At 39.4% G+C, this 11,787-nt stretch overlaps 1 pseudogene; it reads right to left on the reverse strand.

Moving 5' to 3' along the window:
* Positions 1-8,433: 8,433 nt before the first annotated feature.
* LOC110308429 lies at positions 8,434-9,171 on the reverse strand (annotated as a pseudogene).
* Between the last annotated feature and the right edge of the window lie 2,616 nt (positions 9,172-11,787).

Consider the following 11,787-nt stretch of genomic DNA (forward strand, 5'->3'; position numbering starts at 1 on the left):
AGGAAAAACAGCATGGTTCTTGGGGGTTGAGGAGTGTTTCATGAACTCAGCTGAGGCTTCCTAGATGTAAGGTCAAAGACTGTCTCAGAGCTTGCTTGGTCTTATAGCAGCTCTAATTGTAGTTTTATGGTAAATTTTATACTGATTTCCTTAGTGGCTGAACTAATTTAGATCCTTATGAATGGAATCAAGGGTTTCATTTCCCTGCGTCCTGTGAATCATTTCTTGTACATTAATAAAAATATAAAATATAAAGAACATATACAAAGCTATATTGAAAAGTTCCATGTGACCATCATTGAAATTCTAAAATCATCTATATTCTTTAAAAAAATAAATTAAAAAATCCTGTGTACTTATTTTACATATACTGGCAAAATGTATATATCAAATAATATTGTATTAAGAGTTAGTTAGTGTAGTGTGAAATGGAATTAGAAAAAAAATTATGTTTTTGTGGGTCAATATGCCAAATGTGTTCTGGAATAAATCCTGTCTAATCCTTACTACACTGATGGTCAAGAGAATCAAAAAAAAAAAATAAAAATCTGAGACTAGTAAAGTACTGACTTCTCTCTCATGTTGAATTGTTCTGGAATGTAAAAATGCTTCTTGCTTCTTTGATACAAAGATGTGCAGAGTTTGCATATTTGTCATGACAAAGTTTAAACTAAAACATGTTAACTTTCTTTCTTTCTTTTTCTTTTTCTTTTTTTCTTTTATTTATTTATTTATTTTTATTTTTTTGCATGTTAACTTTCTAATCCCCTTCCTGAACCATGTGTCCTGCCTACATTCTGTCCTCTCTAATCATATAACATCACCTTACCCTGGTCTCTACTCTAAATTTTCACCCATACTTACACCTGCTTGCATATGTACATGAATATATCATAGGCTAGGGTTCCCTGAGTTTGTGTCACCTTGCTCTGTGTTACACTTTCCAGGTCCATCTATGCTCTGGTACATTTTTTCTTTTGCATTCTTCTGAGTAATATTCTATTGTTTGTATGTACACCATCTCTTTATCTGTTCATTTGTTGGTGGACTTCTAGGCTGGTTCTGTTTCCTTGCTATCATGAATAGGGCAACACTAAGCATAGATGTGTAAACATTCTGTCTGTTTATCTAAACTTTTATCCTTATTGTCCATCCTCAATTATTTTCAACTTGGGTTTTGTAAACTTTACTCTTCTAGAATACATGTACCTCAAATATACTTTTTTAATCAATTAGTATCCTATAGCACCCACAATCTGATACAATCAAGACACACGATATTTCTATCTCCCCCAAAAGTTCTGTATTTTTTTTCTGTGGCCATGACTGTTCATCTGTGGTTGACAACCTTTTGAATTGCTACTTATCTTAGGTTAAGTTTTTTCAAAGGAGGGCACAGGAAGCTCCATTATATTTTGTTTAACAATTGTGCTAAATTTACACTCTGTAGATCAGTGCATTCTCTATTTTTACTTAGTTTACAGTTTGGGAGGCAAAGGAGCATGATAATGACATGATTCACCTCTGACTAGGACCACATGTTTGATGGTTCAGCATGGAAAAGTTCTTATGCAGAGATTCCATCAGCAGATAAGAAGCTAAGGAACAGCTGTGAACCAGTGATGTAATTTTACCAAGGATCCTACCCTCCCACTAGATTCCATCTGAGCAGCTACCTCCTTCCCTCCTGCTGTCTGTCTGTTTCTGTCTGCTTGTCACTGTCTCTCTGTCTCTCTCTGTGTCTGTGTTTTTGTCTGTCTGTGTTTCTGTCTGTCTGTCTCTCTTCTTTCTCTGTCTGTGTGTGTGTGTGTCTTAAATTCCTGAGTGGGTCCCGAAATCAGTTTTTCTTTTGAAGAAAATAAAAGTGTCGAAATAAAATACTGGCTATGTTAATTAGTTTGACTAAATACTTCTACAATGTATACACAGTAGGGAAAGAATCACACTCTGTAGTATGTAGTTATTTGTTGACTAAACTATGTATTTCAAAATGATTTAATAGCTGGGCATAGTGGAACTTCTTTATGGTTTAATATTTAGGAAATATCTTTGAGGACTTTTCCTAATTAGTGGGTTTTACTTTAAAAAATCCAAAATTATCTAGCAGACACCATTTACATGACACAAACATTATTGTTCAAGGAATTGAAATTACCCACCATAAATTATGTCTCTTTATCCTGACCTTGACCTAGCTGCCCTCACTATATTTTGAATTAGTTCTGAAACAGTGTGAAAGGAATATACAGTAATGAGATCCAAATCTAATTAATTTGTGGTCATAGCACCACACCGCTAGCTATAGGCCTTGAGGATATATTTGTTTAATTGGTGCATGGCTTGTCTCTCTGGTTTTGTAACAGACAAGAATAATGGTAGCACCTTTCCTCTCATAAGGTAACATTTAACCTTCAAAATCTGGGAAAGTAATTTTTGAAAATTTGTATTCGTTAAAGTTAAATTCAGAAGTTCTACTACAATCCAGTACTTGCACACCAGCTCTTAAATGTCCTCCATGTTAGGAAATGATTCATAACCTAGAGGCCCTAAGTTGGAACATTCTAGCGGCACATTCATCTCTGGGAATGGAAAACCAATGGGATAAGATGACAAAGGAGTTGAGAGAGTAGAAAGCAGAACAGTTAAGCAAATCTGACAGGTGACATGTAATTTCTCTTTTCTCCTTCTTTCCTTCCTTCCTTCCTTCCTTCCTTCCTTCCTTCCTTCCTTCCTTCCTTCCTTCCTTCCTTCCTTCCTCCCTTCCTTTCTTTCCTTTCTTTTCTTTTTCAGAGCTGAGGACTGAATCCAGGGCCTTGTGCTTGCTAGGCAAGCACTCTATCACTAAGCTAAATCCCCAACCTATGCAGGTAGCTACTTATGTGTCCTTAAAGCATACTTATTTATTTCTTTGCACGCAGGGTGACCTTGAGAAAATATTACAGAATGTAAAAGTTCTTATAGAATTGTCACTGGGAACTAGAGAGATGGCTCAATAGTTAAAAGTTCTTTCTTCTCTGATGGCTGAGTATCAGAGTTTGATTTCTAGTATCGACACAATGTGCCACCACTGGGAGCCTTGCCTGGCTATAAAAGATCACCACCAGTTCAGACAACTATCCCCGATTCCTAGAAGTCCTCACTAGAATCACCATCTTGGATTCAAAGAAGTTTCCAGTGTACTAGGTTTCTAGACTCCCTTCCCCAATGTCCCATTTCAAGTGTTTCTTCCTGAACTCATTCCCTCCATCCCAGCCCCACACTGGATCCCTACCACTACATTTCCACCTGCCTTCAGTCCACCTACAATATCTATTCTATGTCCCTTTCCCAGGGAGAGACCCATGAAACCCCCTTAGATTCTCTTTGCCTAACTTCTCTGCGTCTAAGGGTTGTAGCTTGGTTACCATTTACTTAACAGCATATAACCATTAATAAGTGAATCATATCATATCTGATATTCTGCGTCTGGGCTACCTCACTCAGGAGGATTTATTTTCTGGTTTCATCCATTTGCCAGGAAATTTCATGATCTCATTTTTTTTTTTTGAGCAGATAAGTAAAACTCCATTGTGTAAATGTGACAGATTTATTATTTGGTTAAGGGACATCTAGGTTATTTGTTACTCCTATTATGAATAAAGCCACAATGGACATAGTTGAGTAAGTGTCCTTGTGGTTGGATGTAGGGTCCCTCCAGTATATGCCCAAGAATGGCATAGCCGGGTCTTGAGGGAGATATACTCACATTTTTCTGAGGAACTGCCATATTGATTTCCATAATGCCTGTTCAAGTTTGTGCTACCACCAGAAACAGAGGAGTTACTCCATATCCTTTGATTTTATCCCTGAATTTTTTAGAGACTGTGATGGCTGTGTGTTGCCTCTTTTGTCTTCTTGCTCTGCTGACATAATCATAGGGAAGGCCTGCTGGTGTTTGAGGCTGGGGTGCAGCTATAACAGGAGAAGGAAGTCAGGGGATGGATGGTCTATGAGATCAGAGAGCACAGAGTAGCTGACAGGCCAGCTGATATTCTGGAAGGTGTGGCCTGTGGCTGAGCCTGAGGCATCCACCGGAGCAGGTATATGGTACACAGTGAGGGGGTGGGGCAAAAGGGATCATCTGTAGGTTCCATAGGAGATGTAGGCAGGGGAAGGAAAGATGCAGCTGCTGTTCTGTTACAGTGCTAGAGATGAGTCTGAGGAATTGGATCTACTGGGGAAGCAGAGAATGGCTAACAACCAATTATAACTCCAGTTCCAAGGGATCTTACATCTGAGGTCTTCTCACAAACCTGCACACATATATCACACACACACACACACACACACACACACTCATTCACATACATACATACAGCTTTTTGTGGTTGTCAACTTAAATTTGGAACAGTCAGCACTTGAATTTTTTTATTATTTAACTTTTTATTGATTCCCTGTGAATCTCATATTATGTACCTTGATTTCACTTGTGCCTCCATCTCAATACCTGCCCTCTGCCCTTGCAACCTCCTCCCTAAAAGAAAAAAAAAAAAAAAACTCTTGTTGTGGCAAGTATATTGTGTCACAGTGTGTCCCACAGTGTACATTCTCTCCTGTCTATTGTTGGGGGGGAGGCATTCAGGTGATAAAAGGGTTTGAAAGGTGGTAGAGGTATAAGAATCCAATAAAATAATATAACAAATACTCCCACAATTCCTCTCTCTCCACACTTCTTTACTTGTAAGTGTGAATGAAGCCCTGTGTTAGATGCACTTCTCCATATTTCGCCCTTTACCCTAGAATCCCATCCCCCTTCTATGTAATCTTCCCATTCTACTTTTTCTCTTATTTTTCTCATAATATTATACTCCATTTTCCCTTTCTTTGGAGATCCTATTCTCCTCTGAGTTCCTTACAAGATAGCTAATTTCTCTGGTTGTTTGGGTTGAGACACATATTTTAAGCTTAAAAGCTAACATTCATGTATAAAGAAAAAATACCATCTATGTGTTTTGGGGTCAGTGTTAAATTCACTTGCAATGAATGTTTCTATTTTCATCCATTTATCTGGAAATTTTATTTTTCTTTACAGTTAAATAATATTCTATTGTGTAAACATACCACATTCTTGCTAACTGTGTATTAGTTGATTGACAGCTATATTGCTTTTAATTTCCAGTTCCTATGAGTAGAAAAGCAAAGAACATGGATGAGCAAGTAGCTATTTAGTAACATATAGAGTCCTTTAGGTATGTATCCAAGACTGGTACAGCTGTATCATGTGGTATATCAATTTTCAGCCTTTTGAGGAACTGTCAAACTGGTTTCCAATGGGGAGTAGAAGTTTGAAGTCCTATCCACAATGAAGAACAGAGCTCTCTGTTGAGTTTTCTCTCTCACTTTTAATTGGGTTATTTGTTTTCTTGATGTTCAGTGTTTTTACTATTGCTGTTCTTTATATATTCTAGATAGTAACCCTCTAACAGATGTATAATTGTTATAGATGTTTTCATTCTGTAGGTTCCCACTTTGTTTTGTGAAAATATCCTTTGCTGCATAGAATATTTTGTTTTCATGCAGCCCCATATATTAATTGTTCTTTTTATTTATTCACTTTACATCTTCCTCACTGTTCCCTCCCAGTCACTCCCTCCCACAATTCTTCCTGTTGATGAATTATGGGACTTGACACTTTCTTTTTTAAGATTTTAGTATTTTAGTTTGCTTTGAGTTATTGACAATCAAATTACTGTTATGTTGTAGAGTCTCTTTGGTCACACATCATCAGAGTTATAAATATCCCTTGTTTATATTTAGGTGTTTCTCAGGATTGGAAAGATTTTCTGCTTTTTCTTCATAGAATATCTCTTCTATGAATACAGTTTGTTACTTGTGTCCCTCAAATATAATGATGGACTAGACATATGACCGTGTGTGTTTGTCTGTGTGTATGTGGGGGGGGGGAGAGGGGGAGAAAGAGAGAGAGAGAGAGAGAGAGAGAGAGAGAGAGAGAGAGAGAGAGAGAGAGAGAGAGAGAGAGAGAGAGAGAGAGAGAGGGAGGGAGGGAAAAAGAGAGAGGGAGAAAAAGAGAGAGGGAGAGGGATACATACGTGTAAAAGGAAGCTGTGAAAGTTTTTTTTCATTCTTTAAACTCTATTTATCTTTCTTTGATCATCTTTCATTGGTGTGGAGTCTGCAAATGAGGCCAGGCTGACTAGCACTGTGCAACCTGTCTTAACTCCAAGGTGAAGAATGCCAGTGATGATGTACCAACATTTATCTTGTTATTCAGTAAGGAACTACAGAGACAGACCTCCCTGTGGCCAGGTCACAAAGCAGAGCAAAGGCTGTACTGTGGCCTGGAAGTTTTCCTCTGAACTCTAGTTGTTCTCACTCTTCCCCAAGCTTTTCATGTTAGCTTGTATGGTGCTGCTTGTATTTTGATGCTAGTTCTGCTTCCTCGAGATTGGCTTCCTGGAAGAGGAGTGGATTACATACTCAGGTGATTTCATGTGAACCTTATACCCTTTTAAACTGGTCAAATAAAGGGTAAAGTCTGTGATTCAGCAGTGGAAGGGAGAGGTGGGGCTGGAGGTTTTAGAGAGGAAGAAGGAGAGAGAGAGATGAGGAGATGGAAGAGACAGTAAGACAGAGGAAGAGGAGGTAGAAGGAAGATGGAGCAGAACCACGTGGCCTGGAGAAGCAGCAAGGAGCAAGAGAACTCATAGCTGGGGAATAGAATAGTGTAGTGGTATATCTGTCCAATCCAGGCATGCATCTTATAAATATTATAATCGAGTTGCATGTTCTTTTCATGGGCTTATTGGGGTTGGAGATTTACCACAACAGCCTGCAAAATTTGGGCTACTAGGCAGGTATTTGAAACATCTGCATTTTAAAAAAGTGTTCATGCTACAAACAGTAGGACTCTATTCCATCAATAGGCATATTCCCTTGGTTCACACCTGTCTTCCAGTTCCTGCTTTCTATTTTCTTTATGGTACTAGAGATAGTGTTGTCCAAAATACAAGTCACGTGGCTCCTACAAACATCATAGTTGTAAGAAGGGAATTCAGCACTTGACCAATTCATGTTATACCTGTTACTATAGGGTTTTGTCTGAGGTAACTTGGAGGAACAAGTCCAAAGAAGATAGAAATTCCAAGCACAAATAGGTTCCAAGAAGAATTCAAGTCACTGAACTGCCGGTTAGAGAGGCTGTCATTGATCATCCCAAAAAGTGAGCAGAAAGGGGCTCTGAGCATGGTCTGATAGGTTCGTGCAGAGGGTGATGAACTTGCAATCATGCACCAGTTCAGCATGAGTGCTGCACCATACTGTGTCTCTCAGCAGTTGGGAACCTTAGCAATTTCCAAAATTCTAACACTGGAGGAGGTAGAGTCATTCCTAGCACCAAATATACTATGGCAAGTACAGGAAAGATCCTTTTAAAAATACCACTGCTTATTACATGGACAGGAGGTTGTGGGTGTTGGAAACAAGCAAACAACAACAAGAACAACTTGTTCTAAGTACTGCCATTTTGTTTTCAGACTCCATTTATTCATAGGTGTAAACTAAGCTCAAGGTTCTAGGTCCTAGGGGAACTTCTCAATAGCTTCTTCTCTGAAGAAACTGCTGTTGTAAGGACCCAGCTGTCCAAGTCCAGCCTTCTTAGGGTCATCTTGTAAAAAAAACAATTGTCTAAGTCCAGACACCTCAAGGACAACTTCTCCATCTTGCTAAACTGATTTTATGTTCCTATGCCCAGGATTTGTGGCAAAATGTAACAATAACTTGGAACAGATGTTTTTGATTTTCAAGGTTAAATATTTGTGATAGTCTGGCTCTTTGTTGCAGTCCAGCTCTTGAGTCTGTTCAGCACTCTGATCGATCAGTGGTGTCTTGATTACAATATTTTTTTGTCATCCACATTGACCTTGTTTTTGAGTTATGTTGGTTTTAAGTGGATCTCATAACTGTGGGGGGCACGCAAGCCTGGCACAGGCATAAGAGTCACCAACAGATTCAAGGGTGCAGGCTCTAGTGGCACTGAGAATATCTATGACAGCACAGAAAGCAGAGAAACCTGGACCATATTGCACACTGCACAGTCTGCAGAAAATTCAACAGTCTGTAGTGTATCCTTTCCAAATGCCTCTGGTCTAAACTTCTTCCAGGCAGATCACCTGGTTTCTGCTTGGCCGATCTGGTCTCAGGGTCTTTTTTGCAGCTTTTCTCCTCTGAGAGTCTTCTCAGCAGCTCTGTTTCTCTAGTTTCTTGGAGAGACTATCAGCTCTTATTGCTTACTATATCAGAGAGGGGCTTGGTGAATCCAGTTTGGAAGACTTCCTGATGCTATTTTTAGTTGTTTGCTTTTCTGCTTAAAGAGCATCTCTTCAGGATGGAATGTTTCTGTCTTGGAAGAAACAGTTACACAATAGAGACTGTACTTCAGACTATTAAACAACAACTGTACCTCAACAGAGACCCAGGTAGGCTAAAAAGGTGGATGGCCACTTCTACGAATGAGTACATGATGATAGCCTCCTGGATCTGTCAGATGTAAAGATACCACATATCCATGTGACATAGCTCTGTGGTTCCATTGGCAACTGAAGAGGCATTCGATTTCCACTCATCTAGACAGGATAGCTCATGCATGGCCCCCAAATGCAAAAGCACTAGACTGAAACCGGTGTAACCTGCATCCAAATGTCCCCAGCCTTGTATACATTCCCATACAGAAGAAAAGGATGCTGAGGAGTTGGCTGGCAGCACACTGCTCATATCCCAGACTCATAGCATCATCCAACAGAAAGGGTACCACAGCGGTGCTGCTGAACCATATCAGGTAGTACTGCAACCTCAGAGATACGCACAAGTACCTGGGAAAACCATCTATAGTTAAATCATATCTGACTTCTAGGCCTCCAGACTCCCAGTATGATCCAGGTTCTCTACAAGAGAGTGCTTCTGTTCAGCACTATTCTCCATAGGGTTGATTGCCTTGAACTCAGTGTCTGGTTGTCCTGTTCACCACTGGATGAGGCCACAGAATTGACCACTGAGAGATTAAAGAAATCAGGATATTTTGGCTTCGTTATATGTGCCTTTTGTGCAATATGCAGAATCCACAAAACTGGATGTGGTGTTCTTGCGGATACCCAAGAAATCTACACAGCTATTCATCTGGAGTGGCTGTGGTAAAGGCTTTTACAAGTCAGGAGTTCAGGAGCTGAGGCAGCTCTTTTAGTAACTGGAACACTGGATTCTTAGAGATTAGTTTCATAAGCCTCATTTCTTGTTACTCAGTTATGGCATCAGAATATCTAATGATAGTCTACAAGTTGCTGAATCAGGAAAACAGGTGGTATAACTCATCCTGAGTCTGGGTTCCTGGGAAAATGTACCTCTGTTGTATGAAGGCAGCAGAAGGCTGCCCTAGCTCTAGAAGGCAGAGACATCCAGCTTTTAAATCTGGGTTCTAGAGATTAAATTTAGGTTCTTTTGCTTGCAAGGTACTACATCCACTTCAGTAGTGACACAAATGACAGGCCTGAAAACCTGGAAGCAGTCCTGTGGCAAAAAGTTTCTAGGAAACTTAGCCTCCTGGAACCGTGGCATTCCTCATAGCACATATACTCAAATTCTGTCTTTGCATTAGTCGGGTGTATGGATCTGTAGGCTTTCTTGTATTATAGGTGCTTCCATGTATTGATTTTACAACTACTTAATCAGGTTAAACTTTACTCCCTGGTCTGGTCTTCATCAATGTCCTAGAAAGTCCTTGAGCTGACTCTGGGCTTGGAATTCAATAGGAATGTCATTTATCCAGACAAAATGCCTCAGTGTTGACACTTAGTAATCAGGCATCTCATTTTGCTGGATAGAAATCTCAGGGCAAGCTTAGCAAAGTATACTTAGAATCTTTTTTTTGTTTTGTTTTGTTTTGTTTTGGGGGGGGGGGTTGAGACAGGGTTTCTCTGTATAGTCCTGGCTGTCCTGGAACTCACTTTGTAGACCCGGCTGGCCTCGAACTCAGAAATCTGCCTGCCTCTGCCTCCCGAGTGCTGGGATTAAAGGCATGCGCCACCACACCCTGGTACTTAGAATCTTCATTACAGCCAGGTGTAGCAGACTACATTGCATATTAGAAGAAAGTTGGTGAATTCTTCTGACAAATGGAGATTCCCTACAGTTACTCTCATATGCAAGCATTTACCAAGGACTAGGAAAAGGGGGGGTTGTGGTATTATATTATTCATGAGCAGGTCTGCTAGAGCAGAACCGCCTGGTGCTAGCTTTCACAAGGCTCAAAGCAGTAGCACAAATTGTGACTAGGGTGTGAAATCCTTACCTGTCATTAGCTGACTCTAGGCAGGGCTGTTTTATCTTTACTGTAAACATTACCTAGTTCGTGACAGTCCTTTGAAGGCCCTGTTTTGTGTCAGATACTTCAATGTACCTTGCCTGCTGTGACACCCTACTCCTTTGTTTTCTGTATTATATAAGACTGGTGTTCACTTTGTGAAAAATTACATCCAGATACAGCACTCCCTTGTGTTCGTATTTGTTTGTCATTCATTTCTCGCAGACCCTTGCTCACCTGTAACCAGAACCCTGTTCCCTGAAGATCGGAGACCCAATAGAGGTTCGTCTGCAGCACAAGGCAAGCAGTTTACCAAATAAGTTACTTCACCAGTCTCTGCACAGTCTTTTAATAATGTCCTAGAGAACTTTTATGCTCTCTTTATTCATTCTGTGATATCTATCTAATTAAAACACACACACACATGCACATACACACACATACACACATGCACATATACACGCATACATGCACACAAACACATATACACATATACTCCTGAAAGTTTTGTTTTGAAAGTAACGCTTTGAAGAATTACCTTTAGTATCTAATATTCATTGTTCCATTGATGATGATCTAAACTGGAATTTTTATTGTACTAATGAATTCCATTATTTCTAAAGTTCTTTTGTTTGCCCTTTAATATTTCTCTTTTATAAATTCATAATTTATATATTGATTGATGTTGGCTGTTGGTACTGCCATAGAGAGAGTTTACCAAGATGCTAAGCCTTCATTTTCTGAAGGAGCAGAGGAGTATAGCCTCTCAGGGAAGACTGACACCAAGCTACCTCACTCCAGTTACTTTATGTAAACATCGTACTTTAATTGAGGCTGGGAAAGGTTCCAGCTACTAAAGTTATCTTGCCCTTTGATGGTCCCTAGAGCTGACAACCCCCACAAATCTCAGTTCCTTTGAACCATGCCTAGCCATAATCATAGATAAAGTTTTCCAGGAGTGACTTTGGACCAAGATTGGTGCAGCTGCAAGCTCTCATGTAGCACCAAGTGTAGATCTTCCAGAGAGACAACAGTTATTCAAGGTTTAAACAGACTCTTAACAATTCCCAGCCTCTACTGGTTGGTCTAAACATAGAAAAAGGCTTTGCTGAAACATTTCATTCAAGAACAGACACAAAGCTTTACTCTTCATTTCACTTAAAGCCAGATATAAAGGCTGTACTATACATATCATAATATCTTTTGTTTCAGAGTTGTTAGGGATAACAATTATTGTAGGAGAAGTATAGAGTTAGATAGTAAATACAACGTTTTGTCTATCTAGTTGTGTAAGAGTCAAATATATCAGCATACATTTTAAAGCCAGTAAAATTATCACCACAAAGAGAACTATAAAAATCCCAAGAGCAAGAAACTTATTAAAACGATTCATGGGATGAAATGAAGTTACAGCATCTAGAAGACATTTTGTAATA

This window comes from Mus caroli, chromosome 13, assembly GCF_900094665.2.
Source record: "Mus caroli chromosome 13, CAROLI_EIJ_v1.1, whole genome shotgun sequence".
NCBI lineage: Eukaryota > Metazoa > Chordata > Mammalia > Rodentia > Muridae > Mus > Mus caroli.